Raw genomic sequence first — 18864 nt, 5'->3', positions numbered from 1 at the left:
GAGCTCCAGCACCGTAGACTGTTTGCAGACAGAGCTCTCTCGAAAAGAACCATAAAGACTCGTAAGCATTAACGATGTCGCTCTCTAAGTGTAAACTCGGACTCTCCGATGTTCTGTTTCTGTGTTGACGACGACAGCATGAATCAAACGATGAACATTCTTTCTCTGTAGGATATTTAACAAAAAAGCAGTGAGGTGCATTCATTTAAATATAGCAAATGCATATTTACTAAGCCATAGGTTTTTCAGGTTGCATATTATTATTATGATTTTCTTTTTTGTCTTTTCTACTAGAATGTACATTTACAAAAACATGAGATGATCAAACTCAAACCGACAATTTTGTCATTTCAGCTTAGCAAGCCTTAAGGGACCAACACGTAAGAGTCAGGATATGCTCTTCATTCTGTGTGTCGTTTTTTAAAAATCGATAAATCTATTATACACATATATAATGAATGCTTTGATGGAGTAAGTGTCATTATTCTATGTAAAGGATATATAGATGTATATATCGCACCTGACGTTCCAGGTGTGTTTGTCCTGTTGCCAAATTGCCATGACATCAAACACACAGGTCCAGAACTGGGTACTTTGACTGGGACGTCTGCCACACCGTGATTTGCACAAAGACACCACAGAGTCTGTTTGTTGTTCAGCAATAAGTGCACTTCTGTACTGCTGTGGTGTTTATCTGTAAGTCGGCTGTCAGCGAATCAGTCTGTCTTCGTGGTTTCTTCTCCTTTTATCCATTTATAATGTATCGTTGTGCTGCTGCTTAATTGGCCAGCTCGCTTTCCAGGTCGAGGCGAGAGCTGCCGTTGGATGTGAATATCCATCTGTTGCCTGAATCATTGTGTGCTATGTTGCTCTAACGCAAACTCGCTCCGAGCGAGTCCTCTGCTTCTCTGTGCTGATCGGTTAACACGGAGGTCCGTTTATTATTTTAAGGAAGGGGCAGCTGAGGTTGGGACTTGTTCTTTGTTGTCAAAGCGTAAAAACTGCATCACTGAAAAGCCGTCATTATGGGACCTTTCAGTTGGCTCTGAAATCCTCAGTGTACACAACATTTTCAGGTAAAATCAAGACAAAAAGCTCCAGTTGGCTGAAGCTAAATATCATTTCACCAGCTTCTGAAGCCTACACAACATTCTCACAACCTGCTGCTGGCTTTTTACAGTTCTGCCTCTGTCATCATAGAAACATAAGACAAAAGAAAGATTGGCCCCTGCCATAGCCTCTAACTATCTGCTGGAGGAAAACAAAACGAGGTGACAGGCTGGTTAAATGTTGCATGTCTGCAAAAGTTGTTGAACTAGCAGGCTTGTCGAGGAGGTTAGGGCGTCACGTGTCCAAGCTGTTTACGCTCCACGGTGTAGGTTGGAGGTTTGCTGGTAGAGGTCTGGGAAAGAGATTACATCCCTTTAAGCTCTGCACAGGTGGGCCTTTAGGTTGGACTGGGAGCACGTGGAATGTGTGCCATCCACAACAAAAGCTCAGTGAACAGCTCTCCTTATATGCCTTTAATAGGTCAATCTTCATTTTGTCTTAAAGTCACCAGCAGCCTTGTACCTTCTCTTTTCCAATCCCAACATAAGTGTATAAAGATGTTTACCCAGCATTTTTCTCTCTTGAACAGAACCACTTCGGTCTGTTGAGTCTGTCTTGGCTTTTCTTGTTCCACGTTCTCGAACTGATCCAACAGCTACAACGGCCACGCTTCACTGCAGCGGTTTCAGTGGCTTAACAGCTCTGTACCGAGTAGAGCAACTCACACTCACCCCTGCTTGTTTTTCAGTTTATTTCTTTGTGAACTAACACGTTAAGGCTGGAGTAGGAGTCAAATAAAGCATTCGGCTTGACGCAGTGATTGGGGAAAAGAGCTCGCACTTGATGACAGTGCCTCCTCTGGTCTCTTAAGGCAGTGCAGAAGATGATCTCAGTGAAGGTGAAAATCTAGGCACTAAATTCTTTCATCAATACTAAAGTGGGCATGTTTATCAGATTGTGTTGATTGGACCAGACACGTTCCATCAGACACTTCATTTCAAATACACAACTTTTCTTAATGTACAAGTATATTTGATTTTCACGGTGGACATTTTAATGCATGGTTTAACTCTGATGTCCAGTGGCTACCTTTTGGGAAGCTGTTGGGTTTCTCCTTATAACATTTCTAGGCTTGACCTGGAGGATCATCTTACTGCTGTGATGATCACACTAGGCCCATAAGCTGTCCTGGTGTTTGGTCATGAAACTTGGATTTTTAAATATTTGTAATTTCTTTTCATTCATCCATCTGTTCCCTTTTACTAACCTTAGCAGGGTTGCAGGGGTGCTGGAACGTATCCCAGCTACCATAGGGCGAGAGTCGAGGTGCAGGTCACAGGGAGAGATAGCTAACACACCTGTGGGCAATTTAGATTCACCAATGAACCCATTAAATACATGACACTGGACAGTGGGAAGAAGCCGGAGAAAGGATGTAAACTTCATTCGTTTTTAGTTTTGTACGTGCTTGCTTGAAGAAGAATGAGTTTAAAACAGTAGAATTTGGAAACAACCACAGGTACAGTCAAATGCTCTTCAGTATTCTCCTTATAGGAACACTTTGAATGGTGTGCAGAACCCATTTAGTTTGCAGAGGCTTGCTTAATGACGAACACAATTCTGCACCAAGAGAGTTTAATACAATTCATTTTGTCCTCGGTGCTAGCGTCTGAGGGTTCTTAGACATAAGCAGCTCCTTCTGGAGACTAAAAAGGGCTTTTTTGTTCCCTAACACCAGTCACAAAATTCAGGAGATCTCCCAGTTGATTTTAGGTGACCATGTTACTTATGAAACCTCCGTGACCATTCTGAAATTGAAGGCGCTCTTGGTCGGTCATTGTTCTTACAGTTGTGCAACCATGTAGAGCAGGGGTGTCAAACTCAAATACACAGTGGGCCAAAATTCAAAACTGGAACAAAGTCGCGGGCTAACATTTATTGAAAAAAAAAAATCTTCAGATTCTCAGATATAAGAATGAATCTCTTCTTATGGACTCAAACAAGTTTTGCTGAAAAACTGAATATGGAACAAGCAAAGCTTAATACTAAACAATATATATATTAGCTGTATAATACCAGTAGGCCAGCTCTAATAGTAATTTGGTATGGCTTCGCGGGCCAAATGTAATTAGGCTGCGGGCCAAATTTGGCCCGCGGGCCAGAGTTTGACACCTATGATTCGTCCCCATACCCGAATCATCAAAGCGTCCTTGTGGTTGGCTGACCGTGAAAAGATGGCGTACTGTCGGTCAAAGCTCCAGCAGCACTACAGCTGTGTTACGTGATCGATGCTTTTTGGACCGTGGCCTTCATCACGGTGATGTTTTCTGGAAAGCAATGGGAGTAAACAAGTCCTTTCCCTTTAACACAGTCTGACAGCAAAATGGGTCATCGCTGCTTTGGTCCTCATCACCATTGCAGCCTAGCTAAATATGGAGCTTTGTAAAGTGTGATTAACTTTGCAGAAGTGTCTGTTCTAACCCAGTCCATGGTCTTTCATCAACATTATTGAACTGTTTGTTGCCTAAAACTAACCAAAGAGCTGGAGGAGGTGACCGTGGACCATGTCCCATCTTACACTGCTGCCCTGCAATCTGGCTAAATCCAACCAAAAGTATATGTTTAGTTAAAAAGCCCCAAAATAACCGGAATAAAAAGTCTGAATCGATGTTGGATGCCCAGTGTTAAAGTCCGGGCCACCACACCTCCAGCCTTCAGACTTTGTAGCTCTTTGTCTAAACGGGCACTTGACTTTAACACGAGCCGATACGAAAGGACAAAACTAAAACTCACATTGCTATGAGACTGTGTTGTTTCCTTCATACTTTTAAGTAAGAAGTGTTTGTTTAGTTATTTGGATCATCAACCATGTTTCAAACTGTTAGCAAGAAAACCTGTACCTCATTTTGGAGACTCGCGTTCTGCTTTCTCTCTTTGTAGCTCTCAGTTAAATGGGGAGAGGTGCGCTGTGACGTATAGCCATGCAATCTCAAACCTCACTCCACCGGTCAGTAGCAGCATGGCTCAGCTGTTTGGTGACTCAGACCCATTAAAGCAGCACCGTAGAATATGCAGCCTTTCCACGTTTTACTTCGTGTACACGTCAGGCCTGTTTTCCTGCTTTGTGCGGATTGATGGATGGCCACAACAGGGAGGTGTCGTGAACTATGCCAGCAGCTTCAAACCATGCACTGACAGCTACAGCTGCGAATGTATCAGTCATCTCAGAGTCAACATCCCAACCCGAGCACAACCTGCATATCTCAGCCCAAACTTGTGTCTGCAATCGTGCAGATATCGCCCGTCTCCTTCTCTCAATATGCAAAGCCGGGCTCGGTGGCGTCTGCCCACAGAGTCCCGTTGGATCACACATGTTCAGAGACCTACCTATGCTAGCAGCATCTATACACTGTGACCGCATTAGGGTGACGTGCTCCTCTCCTGAGTGCCCTCCATCATCTCACAGACCAGAGGAAGGCGGTGTGGGTCACTAAAGGGCTCTGCCTCTGCTTGGAACAAACCTTTTCCAACCTGGTTTAATACTGCAGCGTGGCCTCTTTGGCAGCAAAGGTAGTAGAAAGCTTTAACATGTTTTATTTGGTGCCTAAGTTTGACTTTTGCTTTTGACCTGCAACGACGAGACTGCATGTGTCTGCATAACCCGCTTCATAGATGTCATCCAAAAGCTGAACGTGATCTGTAAAAAGCATCCAGTAATTAAAGTGTTCAAAAGGACACTTAATCAAAAAGAAAATACCTCTTTGAAAGACCAATGTATTTTTACCTCACTGTATATATTCCTGATTTGTTTACTCCGACTTTGCAATTGATCTGTTTTTGTTTCTATGAAATGCTTAAAGATTGGTTTCTTCTTTTTCATGGTACTTTTCTGTCACATGGCGCTGTAATGTGTTAGTGTTGTGAGCGAGCAGTATACTCTCCTTCCTCTGTTACCGTGCTCTGTGTGTGACCTGTCGCTTGTGTTCTGCGTGAACTGTATAGTCGATGCGCTTTACAAATGTCCACGCCCTCTTCTCTGGTTACAAATGCCTTGTTCAGTATGGTTTTGTTTTTTTGTTGAACAAAGGAGGGGAAAAAAAGTGGAAGTGGGACGCTGGAAGAGTGGGGTGAGACTGTTGAGCAGAAACCCCTGAACTGTGGAGGTCACCTCAAAACTCTGGATTTCTAGACGTATGTTATAATCTTGAAATGTTTATATAGTGTGGAGAGATGAATGAGAGGTCAGCATAGAGCTAGAGGATAGACACATGTTAACTTCTAACGTAGCTGGAGTAGAAAGTGGTGTGAATAAAGGAACCCTGTTTCACTCTCACGTTTGTGTTTGTCAGCTTTATTTGAATGCTGCACACTCGGCGCTCTAACAGCACGTGGAACACATCGTTTAAAGAGCGCGATCATGATTATGTCTAAATGCATGCTCGACCATCCAGGCGAGGACATCCCCAAAGGTTGATCCTGTTCATGTGGACATAGCGTGACTTCTTCAGTCTCAGCTGACTGCAGGTTTCCCCAACCATATAAACAGCACCTCTGCACAATGACTGCAACCAGCAGCACTGATAAACAATGGGCTGGGAGGTCAGTTTGCAGTCAGCTGAGCCTGAAGAAGTCACGCTACGTCCAGATGAACACAATCAACCTTTGCAGTACATAATGACTGCTCCCCCCACAGTTTTTCACATACTGTTAGTGTAATACAGTATTGAGCCAGAGCCACAAAGCCAGACATACTTACACTTTTTACAATTAGTAATCTCAGTCAGTAGTTTTTTTTAGACCTTTTAAAGTTTTTCTTCTTTGTGTTTTTAGTGTAATCATTTTCAGAGAAATCAGACCCATTGCTAATTCGAGCACCTAACTCTTTAAGTCATCTTTAGGTGATTCTCAAAGAGCTGTTAGTAGACACAATGGATGAAACTGAACAACACAGGAAGGCTGAGCCCCTAAAACTCCATAATGAAAACAGTGTCATGGAAATCTGAAGCTGTAAGAGACTGAAATGTATGGATTTGTCTTTGAGCGGACTAACTGGTAATTCCCCCACACTATCAAACACTGTGGCTTTGACATCGAAACACCTGGAAGCTACGAACCATCTAGTCAAAAGAGCACTATTTCAGTATCATGGGTCACGAATGCTTGGATATAAAAACTGTAACAGTGGAAAATATTCAATTCACTAATCAATTCAATTTTATTTATATAGCGCCAAATCAAAACAAGTCTCCTAAAGGCGAAACGTGGCAACATTTTATGAGCACCGGCTCTCAGTTTGAGAGTCATAATCAGTCTTTAGATAAAAATCATGCGTGTACGTGTAGCTATTGTTACAGTCTCTCGTTATTCTGAGCTGTAGTTATCCGTTGTTTATCCTAAACAGTGAAAAGATGAATCGGCTGTTACATCATTTTAAACGCTGATGACTCCAGTGACCATCTGTCATTTATCCCAGCGGATGTATGGGAGTCTTAAGGCTGTAAGAGACCTACTGACATCAATCCAAATGGAATTATACAGAACATCTGTTTGTGCACCACTTCATCAGTTTTACTGATTATTTTCATGAATGCTTTTGATGGTCCGAGTTCATCCTATGCTAAAGGAAGTAATCATGGGAATGCTCATTATAGTTAGCACTATAATGAGCACAATCAGTTCTTTCCCCAGTTTCAAAATATATCAGCGATTTAGCAAATATAATATGATCTATAAACAGACCTGTCCAGGTGTCCAGTGGTTAATTGCAAGTACCTGGAGGCAGGACCTCACAGCAGAGCATGCGCCATAATGTGTTGTATGTTATTATATGTATTTTGCATTTATTTTATTTACCAACATCAAGAAGTGACAGGCAAAGAAATACCACACCATGGTGCATGTTTACATAAGAACGGTTTATTGATTAAATCTATCCATGAGACTAATGATGGCCCGCTTGAAGCTAGCGCTCCAGTGCGTACCCAAAAAACAACACACTGCAGAAGCACTGTGTCGTTTGGCCAGAGTCACGTCATCAGTGACGTCCGAAGCTTCATTTAGAACACAAGTAATTCAGTGGTTTATAGGAAAGTGAATCATTCGCGGGATTTTGAGTTGATTTTGGTCAATTTATTTTATCTGCCGAAGTGAAAAACTTGAAATGTCCAAAATCATGTTTTCATAATGTAAATATCATTACAGCATATGACTTTAGGAACACTTCCATGTGAATTAAAGCTGATAAAGACTAAAAAAAAAAAAAGTATTTGACACTATACGTAAATTACATTGCTACACATTTTAGAAAAATCATTTTGTTTATTGTTTTTAGGTGATAGTCTGCAGGACCCAGGAATACCTGCATATCTACCAACTTGCAGTGCAGTTCCTGCACTCCACAGCCTCTTCTGTTCCATGCAAGAGGATTTTCTCCAGGGCAGGAGAAACTATTTCTAAGAAAAGAAACAGACTCAGCCGGTGCACAGTTACACTAATCCTCTTTTTAAATGAGGAAAACAAAAAAAAACAAAAGGGCTACCTGACATAGATCATGTTTTTACTTTGCAAGTTCTTGATTAGGGGTGGGTTTTGATTATCGCCTTTCTGATTACAATCCATGCTAAATTGAATAAAGTGATATTGATTCATTAAAATCCCGTGTCGATTTGTAAATTAACGTTATTATGCCTGAAACGCCAGCATCTCAGGTTAAACCTCACAACATGTCGTCAAACACCATGCAGCTAAAACAGTAACTGGGAGCAGGTTTACGGATTCTGCATACAAACGTGAACACAGAGCGCGGACCCGACGCGTCAGAGTCAGATTTTGATGTGTCGTCAGGTCCGCGCTGTGTTTGCCTCTTTTTTCCCCGCTGGCTTCTGCAGCTGCAGGTTTCATAACTCTCTGTTTACATCTCTAATTGAGTCTCACATGTGTCATCTTTCTTTTAATAGATACGAAATTATGGATATATACTGTTAAATGATCAGAATTGTAATATTTCTGACTGAGGCAAAACTTTCCAGATTCCAATCAAATTGAATCGGATCCTGTATCGAATCAAAATGATTCTACAAATCAGTGACGATGCAGCCGTACTCAGCCCCCTAAGCATTTTCCCTTTCCAGTTCACAATCAATCCCACCCCTAGGTCAAAAATATGTATAGGAATTGGCCTAATCTAATATTTTGTATGAACCTGTCCAGCTGTGATTAAATGACAAGTAGATGGAGGCAGGACTTCACAGCAGGGGCATACTCCATAATGTGCTGTGCATTCTCATATGTATATTATATATATTGCTCACTTATTGTATTTACCAACATCAAGGAGTTATGAGCAAAGAAAGGCCACCATAGTGCATGTTTAAATAGGGAAAGTTTGATCAAAGTGTATTAAGCAAATAAGCATTACAAGCCCCCCCATCTCGAAAAAAAACAAAACAAAAAAAAACCAATTGCATGTTCAAAGCAACGCAACGGTGGCCCAATATCAGAGAGAACTCCACTCTTGAGTGAGCAGTGATAATTGAGCAGTCTGTTTTTTTATTTTGCAGATTCAAGCTGCTCTTCATAATTTTCACCACCAGATGTCACCGGAGAGGACTGTGTTGAAAAGCTTCGAGTAATGAACCGTTTTTCAATACAAGCTTCAGTAAGCTTCATTTGGCCATCACTACTGCTTCCCTTTCTTACTATTTACTCTTATTGCCACAGACTGCGGAAGTAGACTGTAGGAAGTTGACGTAGAGGACCCAAAATGCAGACAAAATAGAACGTGGAACAAAACTTGAATTAACAGAAAGCGAGCCGTTTAATGAGGCTGGTAGAAAAAGGTACAAACAAAGGGCAAGGCAAACTGAAATAAAACTAACATGAACCTAAACTGGGAGAACTAAACAAACAACATGAAAGCCCTAGACATGAAACATGGCGTGAACAACAGACAACCTCACAAAGAATGAACAAACACACTGGCTGTATCCCTATTCAGGGTCTGCAGCCTCAACGATCCTCAAGGGCCGCGTACTCAAAGACCGCTAAGGCCAGAAGTGCGAGGCTTGTGAAATGGGACGGTCCAGCCTCCGTCCCGCTGCCCAGGTTGCCTAGCAACCATGATACTAACAGCTGGAAACGTGTCATACAGCTGTGTTTGACAGAGATGAAGGAGAAAATCTTTTGTTCATGTGTTTGTTTCTACATGAGCTTTGATCATTCTCTGTGAGATTAAGCTCAGCTATTGAACGGCGTATATTTTAAAGTAAAGGCTTTAAAACCAAGTTAGTACAAACGTCACTGATGTCACATGACTTTGCCGACATGTGGCCAACAGTAATGTTTTAATGTTCTTCGTTATTAAACATTTGCACATAAATAAGTGACATAATATTCAGTACTTACTTTTCACAGTTTACTCTTCGGCCGCTCCGCTTCTGCCGTCTGCGGCAGAATTCTCCACACAGACTGCCGCGCTATGAATTGTGGGATATGTGGGACCACGAAGTCTACACTGCCACAGCCTTAAAATTCAGGGAAAGGAAGGACGCATTTCAGGGCCGCATTTCGAGCAGCCTTTGAATTGGGACAGCCTTCGGCGCACCGCTGTGACGTAATCGGCCTTGAAATGCGGCCTTTAAGGCTGCAGACCCTGAATTGGGATACAGCCACAGACTAAATACACACAAGGGTGATTAGGGGAAGTGGAAGCACATGGGGCAACAGCTGACACTAGTCTGACATAACGAGACAAAGGAAGCAAAGCTGACTACACTGACATAGGACACAGACCTTCAAAATAAAACAGGAAACATGAGACGCAGACGCGACAATATAAACTTGACAACATAAGACACGCAGCATGAAACAGGGAGAGGGAAACTCAAATACAGGGGTAGAAAACACAAAGAACCTAATAAACAAATGAACTTACCCTGAAGAACTTAAATATAACATCCAAACAAACGAAAACTCAAAACGCTGGGCCAACAGACCCAGGACCATGACACTTATGTCGTAATCGCCTTACTTAAGCATGGCGAATGGTATTGATGTGGGGGTGGCTGCTGTGCGATTCATTAGCTGGAATGTGAAGGGTTTGAATGGGCCTGTCAAAAGAGCCAGGATTTTTAATCATCTTAAGTATCTAAAATGTGACATTGTATTTCTCCAGGAAACCCACCTGTTGGTAAAAGATCACATCAGACTTAAGAAAGGATGGGTAGGAAAAATGTCTCAGACCCGTAGGGGCGTTTTGTGGTGGTCTCAGGACTCCTGTACCATAAGCCTGTGGTCCTGATAAATATTTATGCCCCGAACTGGGATGATGAGAAGTTTATTGGCAAAATAATATCATTAATTCCAGATATGAACTCAAAACAGCTGATTTTTGGTGGAGACTTGAACTGTGTGATGAACGTAGCACTTGACCGTTCCAGCTCTAAACCTACAAATCTCTCCAAAAAAGCCAAGATATTATCTGTTTTTATGGCCCAAATAGGATGTGTCGACCTCTGGCGGTTTTTATTTCCACAAAGTAAGTCATTTTCTTTTTTCCTCTAATGTACATCATAGTCGAATAGACTATTTCTTCATTGATCAGAATCTTCTCCCCTTCGTCAGGAAAACTGAATATTTAACCACTGTAGAGTCAGAGCATGCCAAAAGAAATAGATGACTTTCTCATTTTTAACCAGAAAGACAATGTTTCACCTTCTCTCTTGCGGGAGACACTAAAGGCTGTAATCAGGGGAGAAATCATCTCATATTTGTTTAGAAAAAACAAAATGAATCGAATTAGGCGAGAGGAACTAATTACTCCATTTCTATGGTAGATGCTCAGTACTGTCTCTCCCTCTCCTGAGCTTTATAAAAGGAAGCTAGACCTCCAAATACAATATAATTTGTTATCAACCGAAAAAACTGAACGTCTTCTGTTAAAGTCACGAGGTTATGTATATGAGCATGGCGAGCCGCACAGCAAATTCCACAAATACGAAAAGATGATGGTGAGTTAACAATTGACCCCGAAGAAATTAAAGAAACCTTGACTGCGTTTTATTCAAATCTTTATACATCTGAGATTACAAGTGACTGCTCTGATATGGAGCATTTCTTTGACAATCTTCAGGCTCCTCTTGTAACAGCGGCCCATAGGACTGAAGCTGAACTTCCACTCAATCATGCAGAAGTGACTACTGCACTAAAGGCGATGCAAAATGGCAAAGCACCGGGCCCTGATGGGTACTTCCACAGACAATGACTGAAGCATCTATTTTCCTCCTGCTGAAATCAGGTAAAGACAGCACAGAGCCTGGTTCATACCGTCCTATCTCACTCCTAAACTGTGATGTAAAAATCTTGGCTAAGGCTCTTGCCCTACGCCTAGAAACTACAATCCATGACGTAATATCTGCTGACCAAACTGGCTTTATCCCAGGCCGTCACTCATTTACGAATGTCCGTCGGCTCCTAAATGTTATCCACTCTCCTGTGTCCGGCGAGGTGCCTGAGGTGGTTATCGCGCTAGATGCAGAGAAAGCATTTGATAGGGTGGAATGGGGTTATTTATTCGCTTGTTTAAAAAAATTTGGCTATGGTCCTAATTTTATCTCATGGATTAGACTTTTATATGCATCACCCAAAGCCTCTATAATCATTAATGGTAAACGTTCACGATATTTTAAGTTGACAAGGGGTACCGGTCAGGGCTGTCCAATCAGCCCATAGTTATTTGCCCTGGCCATAGAGCCCCTCTCTATTACACTCAAAACCTTGCCATCAATTGCAAGTATTTGTAGGATGGATAAAGAGCATAGAGTGTCCCTCTATGCAGACGAGCTGTTAATGTATGTATCTGATCCCGTTTCAAGTGTCCCCCATATCATCCACACCCTAAGCAGCTTTGGCTCCTTCTCTGGGTTTGTCAAGGGGAAATTGTATTTAGTAGTCAGTATAATCTTTTAGTGATATAAGTTTGCATATGGTAGAATACTGCATGTAGTTATTTGTTTTAGGAAATATTTAACCATGTATACTTAGAGGCGTATAATCAATTGTGTAGTGACAGGATGTGTGATCTCTAGCAGGCCGCAGGCTTGGTGTGCACCCCAGGAATGCACCCCCACGTCCTGGGAGCATGAGAGCTCGTACCTTGTTTTTTTGTTTTATGGCAGGATTAACGTAGCTACGTCTGCTCTAGTCTAAGTGCTGTAACTGCTGGACTTCCTCACCCTTTTCCTGACCAAGGATGTACCTTTTGTGCTTTTATGTTATATGACCCTTTGATCAGCAACACACACACACACACACACACACACACACACACACACACACACACACACGCTCACGGAAGTACACTCAACAAAAATATAAACGCAACACCTTTGTTACTGCTCCCATTCCCCATGGAATGGACGTAGAGACCTAAAATTCATTCCAGATACACAATATAACCATCCCTCCCAAACAGTGGTCACAAATCAGTCCAAATGTGTGGTAGTGGGCACATCTGCTATATTGAGATAATCCATCCCACCTCACAGGTGTGCCACATCAGGATGCTGATCTGACATCATGAGTAGTGCACAGGTGTACCTCAGACTGCCCACAACAAAAGGCCACCCTGGAATGTACAGTTTTGTCTCACAGCAAAATGCCACAGATGCCACAAGCAATGAGGGAGCGTGCAATTGGCATGCTGACAGCAGGAATGTCAACCAGATCTGTCGCCCGTGCATTGAATGTTCATTTCTCAACCATAAGCCGTCTCCACAGGCGTTTCAGAGAATATGGCAGCACATCCAACCGGCCTCACAACCGCAGACCTCGTGTAACCACACCAGCCCAGGACCTCCACATCCAGCAGGTTCACCTCCAAGATCGTCTGAGACCAGCCACCCAGACAGCTGCTGGAACAATTGGTTTGCACAACCAAACAATTTCTGCACAAACTGTCAGAAACCGTCTCAGGGACGCTCAACTGCATGCCCGTCGTCCTCATCGGGGTCTTGACCTGACTCCAGCTCGTCGCCGTAACAGACTTGTGTGGGCAAATGCTCACATTCGATGGCGTCTGGCACGTTGGAGAGGTGTGCGCTTCACGGATGAATCATGGTTCACATTGTTCAGGGCAGATGGCAGCTGAGAATGTCCCAGTTCTTGCATGGCCAGCATACTCACCGGACATGTCACCCATTGAGCATGTTCGGGATGTGCTTGACCGGCGTATACGACAGCGTGTACCAGTTCCCACGAATATCCAACAACCTCGCACAGCCATTGAAGTGGAGTGGACCAACATTCCACAGGCCACAATTGACAATCTGATAGACTCCATGCGACGATGTGTTGCACTGCATGAGGCAAATGGTGGTCACACCAGATACTGACCGGTTCTGGGTCCCCAGACCCCCAATATCGCAAAAAACTGCACATTCCAGGGTGGCCTTTTGTTGTGGGCAGTCTGAGGTACACCTGTGCACTACTCATGATGTCAGATCAGCATCCTGATGTGGCACACCTGTGAGGTGGGATGGATTATCTCAATATAGCAGATGTGCCCACTACCACACATTTGGACTGATTTGTGACCACTGTTTGGGAGGGATGGTTATATTGTGTATCTGGAATGAATTTTAGGTCTCTACGTCCATCCCATCGGGAATGGGAGCAGTAACAAAGGTGTTGCGTTTATATTTTTGTTGAGTGTATAAAATAAAGACCGGGGCAGTGCTCAGGGCGAGTCTCAGTTTGGAGGCTGCCCTTGCTAGCAAGAGGTTCTGTGTGTTTCTCTTCTCTGAGTCTTTACTGAAGAAGTGTTTTAGAATATTTTCCCTAACAGGGTTGAAAATGTTTGATTTCTTTTTGATTTCTAAAATAAGCGTATATAATGGTTTTTCATACACACATTGCAATTGTGCTCATAGGAGTGCTACTCAGTCATGTGGAGGTCAAAAGCTTCGTTCAGCGTGACCGACTGAACTGATATATTGAAGGGATGACTTGAAGTATGGAGGGATAAAATGCAAACACACTTACACACATAATTAAGCTAATCCTTTTGATTAGAGTCCCAAACGTGGTAGTCTGAACTAACTTTGAATAACTGAACGAACAATTGATAAGCACAGTAGAGTATTAAGGCATAGCAGGGAGAGGTGTTTTGTTTATCCTTTACAGGAGATTTCAGGACCACAGTGAAAATCATGAAGGGGTTGGCAAGAAGGAAGCACCAGACCGAACGGAACCACCAGAAAGGGGCACCCAAAAGAAGCACAGAGAATCGCAGTTTCAGAAAATTTGTTGTTTAGGAAATTAAAAGCTTGTTAAGGTTAAATGTGAGCATAAAAGTAATGAAGAGTAATGAGAGGGACTTTAGTAATAGTTTGCAGGATTTCTATGTTAGGTAAGTTGCCCAAAATAGTGTTAAGGTCAGATATGTGCTACCCCTAAAGGGGGTGGAAAACCAGGAGTAAATTTTTAAAGAGGAAACGGGTTAACTCTATAGCGGATATTTCCAAAGAGTGATAAAAGTAATGTAGGACCTTTTACCAGAAAAAGCTAATTATATCTGTTCTTAGTTCACAGTAGTTATTGAGGGAGTCAGTTAATTAGGTTAACTAAGAGAAATATGGTGAACTTTCTAGGGAAAGGTAAAAAGGGGGAAACTGGTAAGGAATAAACATATTCTTAGTGCTTATTTTCTGAGTATATTGTTTTATGTATTTTAATATTGAAGGCTTGTAAAGCAAGGCCACTTTTGACTCACAAACTAAGTGCTCAGCCAGACTGAAAAACAGGAAGTTGGTGTAGAGCTGTACAAGCATATAAATAAAACAGGAAACCAGACAGAAAAAACAGGAACTAGTAACATATAAGGAGTGTTTGTATCGAGGCTGTGTGTGACGTGTAAAGTACCAAAATAACACCTATATGAGACACATTTTAGCTTCTAATGTCAGAGATTCTGCAACTGGCTTTGGGCTGTGCAGGGCTCTCTCTTCCAGAAGATGATTGAATAAAGAATTATAAATGTTTTGACCACTCTGAGTCGGGTTTTGTCTGTTCTACCATGGGGATCAAAGAATCGGGGTTAATAGGGTACAAACTGAACTTCAGTGAAAGCAAATGCTATCCTGTTAATGACCTGGCTCTTCAAATACAGAACAGTCTATACCTTTCAAAACAGCCCAAAACGGCTTTAAGTATCTAGGCATGAATATAACATGAGATTTGCACAATCTCTATGAAGAAATTTTCTGCCCACTTGAAAAGGTCAAATCAGACTTAAAGAAATGGAAGCCACTTCATTTATCGTTGGCAGGGAAGGCAAATTGTATAAAAATGAACATACTCCCCAAGTTTCTTTATCTATTTCAGTGTATCCCACTTTACCTTCCAAAATCATTTTTTAAATCTATTGATAAAGCTCTGATCTCATTTATATGGGATGGGAAAAATCCTAGAATACGGCTGGATTTGTTACAGAGGCCTAAAAACCTAGGTGGCTTATCCCTTCCAAATTTCGACCATTAATACTGGGCCTCAAATGTTCAAAAAATAATTTAATGGTTCCACACCCCAGATGAAGATTGGTGCCAAATTGCAGCGGCATCTTGCATTTCCACCTCCCTTAGAGCCTTGGTCACCTCCAGCCTTCCAGTTTCCTCACGGCAGCACACCACCAGTCTTATAGTTATTAACACCCTCAAAATATGGGTTCAATTTCAAAAGAACTTTGGGTTTAAAACTCTTCTCCATTTGAAACCTATTCATAATAATCACCTTTTCCCTCCCACCACATTAGACTGAATTTGCTCTTTGTCATTTGTCATTAGTGACAGGACCATGCCCGGGTCTCCCGGCTTGGTCTCCTGCCCTTGATGGATTTCTATCGGGGCCACCCCACCACCCCCTACCCTGCCAATCCTTTCCTCCCCATCCCCAGTTGGCTCAAATTCCCACTCCATCACACCACCACACATGCAGCTCCTTGAGGTACAGGTGCGTCACTGAGGTGGCCCCTCCTGGCCACCTGTGCCTCAATTTTATTCCACGACTTAGACACATTACTCACACTCTCATAACATATACATATAGGGCCTTGGGGGTGGGCACGCCCAGAGGAGGATCTGTTTATTCAGCCTCAGCTCTGGCACCGGTGCCCACCTCTCAATTTGAAATACATGTAGACACTGAAGGTTCTCGGTAGGGGTGGTGTTGACACCAGCTGCTGTCTGGCAGAGAGTTGTTGGTACGATGCCCCTGTTTTTAAATCCACTTTAGAATGTCACACGGCAACACCACAATGAGAGAGCATAATGAAGGGGGTCTTCACACCCCCGTTCTCTGTTCGCCATCAGCAAGGAGGAGGAGGCCGTCTGGCCGGGGTTTGGGCTGTTGGGCTTCCCTGCTGCTGCTTCTTTCCCTCTCCTTCTGTCTCTTCCCAACTTCTCTTTTCTTCATCTTTTCCTTTCCCAACTCCCAGTCCTCTCCGTTCTGATTGTAATAACTTAAAAGTAGATAAATAATAAAGGACAGGGAAAAAGAAGGAAAAGGAAAGAAATGCAGAATCAGAGGAATACTAGGGAACACACATCTCACAAAGATATGATGTTGGAGTTTTCTTTGTTTTCTTTGTATTATTGTAGGGTCTACCTTACAATATAAAGCATCTTGAGGCGACTGTTGTGATTTGGTGCTACAACAAATTGAAAGCTTTGAGTTCCTTGTAAATATGGTCACCACATAGAGCCAGGTAGTCCAGTTTCACTGTCTTTTTTAGCAGGCCCATTCTCATCACGTTATTATCCCAGCTCATCAACACACAGTTACTACTGTAATGCTGGCAATGGTGGTTGGCACTCCTGTTCCTATAGCAACATCTGAAGTGGAGTGTTGTAGCTGCTCTAAAGATAGAGCCTTTGAAAAACAGCAGTTGGATGGTGGCATTCAGCAAAAACCTAAACTGACTGGTTACTGCAGAGAATGAATGAGGCCGTATAAAGTGGCAAAAAAGTAGAAAAAGAAATAATTTTCACTCTGCGATATATGGTAGATGACACACATTTAAGGTAGATTCCCCCACTGAACAGTGACAATCATGGATTACATGATGTATTGTATGATTACGTACCTGTAGTTTCTACCTGGTTATCGGTTTACTTCTCTAAAATATGAAACAGGCCTTTCAGCCATATGTAACAGAGTCACTGTATTTAGGCTATAAAATCTAAACTCATATTCACTAGAATTTTCCACATTCATATGATAGTGTAACCTGGACCAAAGTAAAACTGTGAAATCCTCTGATGCCCTGTGTATTGATTTCATATGACTGTCGTTTATTAGCCTATCCATAACAGCCTGTTGTCAATCAAAAACTATTAATAACACATAAAAGCCGTCTGAACAGATCAATACAGTCTTTGCTTTGATCTTTATACTCAGTGTGACAGTGATGACTGCTAAAGAAGAAAAGGTCCACTTTGCCTTGTACACAGTAGCCGAGGGTTTGCCTGCAAGCCCTAAGACAAATTTTTGCTGTATGTCATTCACCTTCACTCACTCCTGAATGTTTAATCGCCGTCTCCAATATCAATCAATTTTTTTTTAAATTGAGGATTCTCTACAAAATGCATGGCAAATTGTACAACAGTGTGCTGGAGTTCAGACAACGTAACACTGACATGAGCTGAAAACAAAAAGAAGTAGGTTTCCATTGCACTGTGTGTGTGTGTGTGTGGGTGTGGGTGTGTGGGTCGGTGGGTGTGTGTGTGTGTGTGTGTGGGTCGGTGTGTGTGTGTGTGTGTGTGTGGGTTTGTGTGTGTGTGGGTCGGTGGGTGTGTGTGTGTGTGTGTGTGTGTGGGTGTGTGTGTGTGTGGGTCGGTGGGTGTGTGTCGGTCGGTGGGTGTGTGTGTGTGGGTCGGTGGGTGTGTGTGTGTGGGTGTGTGTGTGTGTGGGTCGGTGGGTGTGTGTGTGTGTGTGGGTGTGTGTGTGTGTGGGTCGGTGGGTGTGTGTGGGTCGGTGGGTGGGTGTGTGTGGGTCGGTGGGTGTGTGTGGGTTGGTGGATGTGTGTGTGTGTGTGGGTGGGTGTGTGTGTGTGTGTGTGTGTGTGTGGGTGGGTGTGTGTGTGTGTGTGTGTGTGTGGGTGGGTGTGTGTGTGTGTGGGTCGGTGGGTGTGTGGGTTGGTGGGTGTGTGTGTGTGGGTCGGTGGGTGTGTGTGGGTCGGTGGGTGTGTGTGTGTGGATGGGTGTGTGTGTGTGTGTGTGGATGGGTGTGTGTGTGTGTGTGTGGGTCGGTGGGTGTGTGTCGGTCGGTGGGTGTGTGTGTGTGGGTCGGTGGGTGTGTGTGTGTGGGTCGGTGGGTGTGTGTGGGTCGGTGGATGTGTGTGTGTGTGTGGGTGTGTGTCGGTGGGTGTGTGTGGGTCGGTGGATGTGTGTGTGTGGGTGTGTGTGTGTGGGTCGGTGGGTGTGTGTGTGTGTGTGGGTCGGTGGATGTGTGTGTGTGTGTGGGTCGGTGGGTGTGTGTGGGTCGGTGGATGTGTGTGTGTGTGTGGGTGGGTGTGTGTGTGTGTGGGTCGGTGGGTGTGTGTGGGTCGGTGGATGTGTGTGTGTGTGTGGGTGGGTGTGTGGGTGTGTTGGGGTGGGATCAAGGGGCCGGGGGTGAGGGGGGGGTTCACATGTGTGGAGCAATTATTTGGCGAGTGGTATTTGTGGCGCATGGCTGGGCCTTGTGACAGACTCATAGAGAGCAGAGAGGGAAAGAGAGAGAGAGAGCGGGAGGGAGGGGGGAGGAAGGGGAGGGAATCTTCTC

At 43.3% G+C, this 18864-nt stretch overlaps 1 protein-coding gene across 1 annotated transcript in view; it reads left to right on the top strand.

The window, feature by feature from the left end:
* tgfbr1b (transforming growth factor, beta receptor 1 b) overlaps positions 1-5383 on the top strand; it is a 43254-nt gene extending 37871 nt beyond the window's left edge. Inside the window, exon 9 of the mRNA XM_085286134.1 lies at positions 1-5383. This exon is cut by the window's left edge and continues 3716 nt beyond it. The gene's annotated coding sequence lies outside the window, so the exon portion shown is untranslated.
* The last annotated feature ends 13481 nt before the right edge of the window (positions 5384-18864 follow it).

This window comes from Mchenga conophoros, linkage group LG9 (assembly GCF_057382185.1).
Source record: "Mchenga conophoros isolate Kocher_MC1m ecotype Shallow Benthic linkage group LG9, M_conophoros_male_GT1.1, whole genome shotgun sequence".
Taxonomy (NCBI): Eukaryota; Metazoa; Chordata; class Actinopteri; order Cichliformes; family Cichlidae; genus Mchenga; species Mchenga conophoros.
Note: the sequence above shows the minus strand (reverse complement) of the source record. Positions and strands in the feature narration are given on the sequence as shown.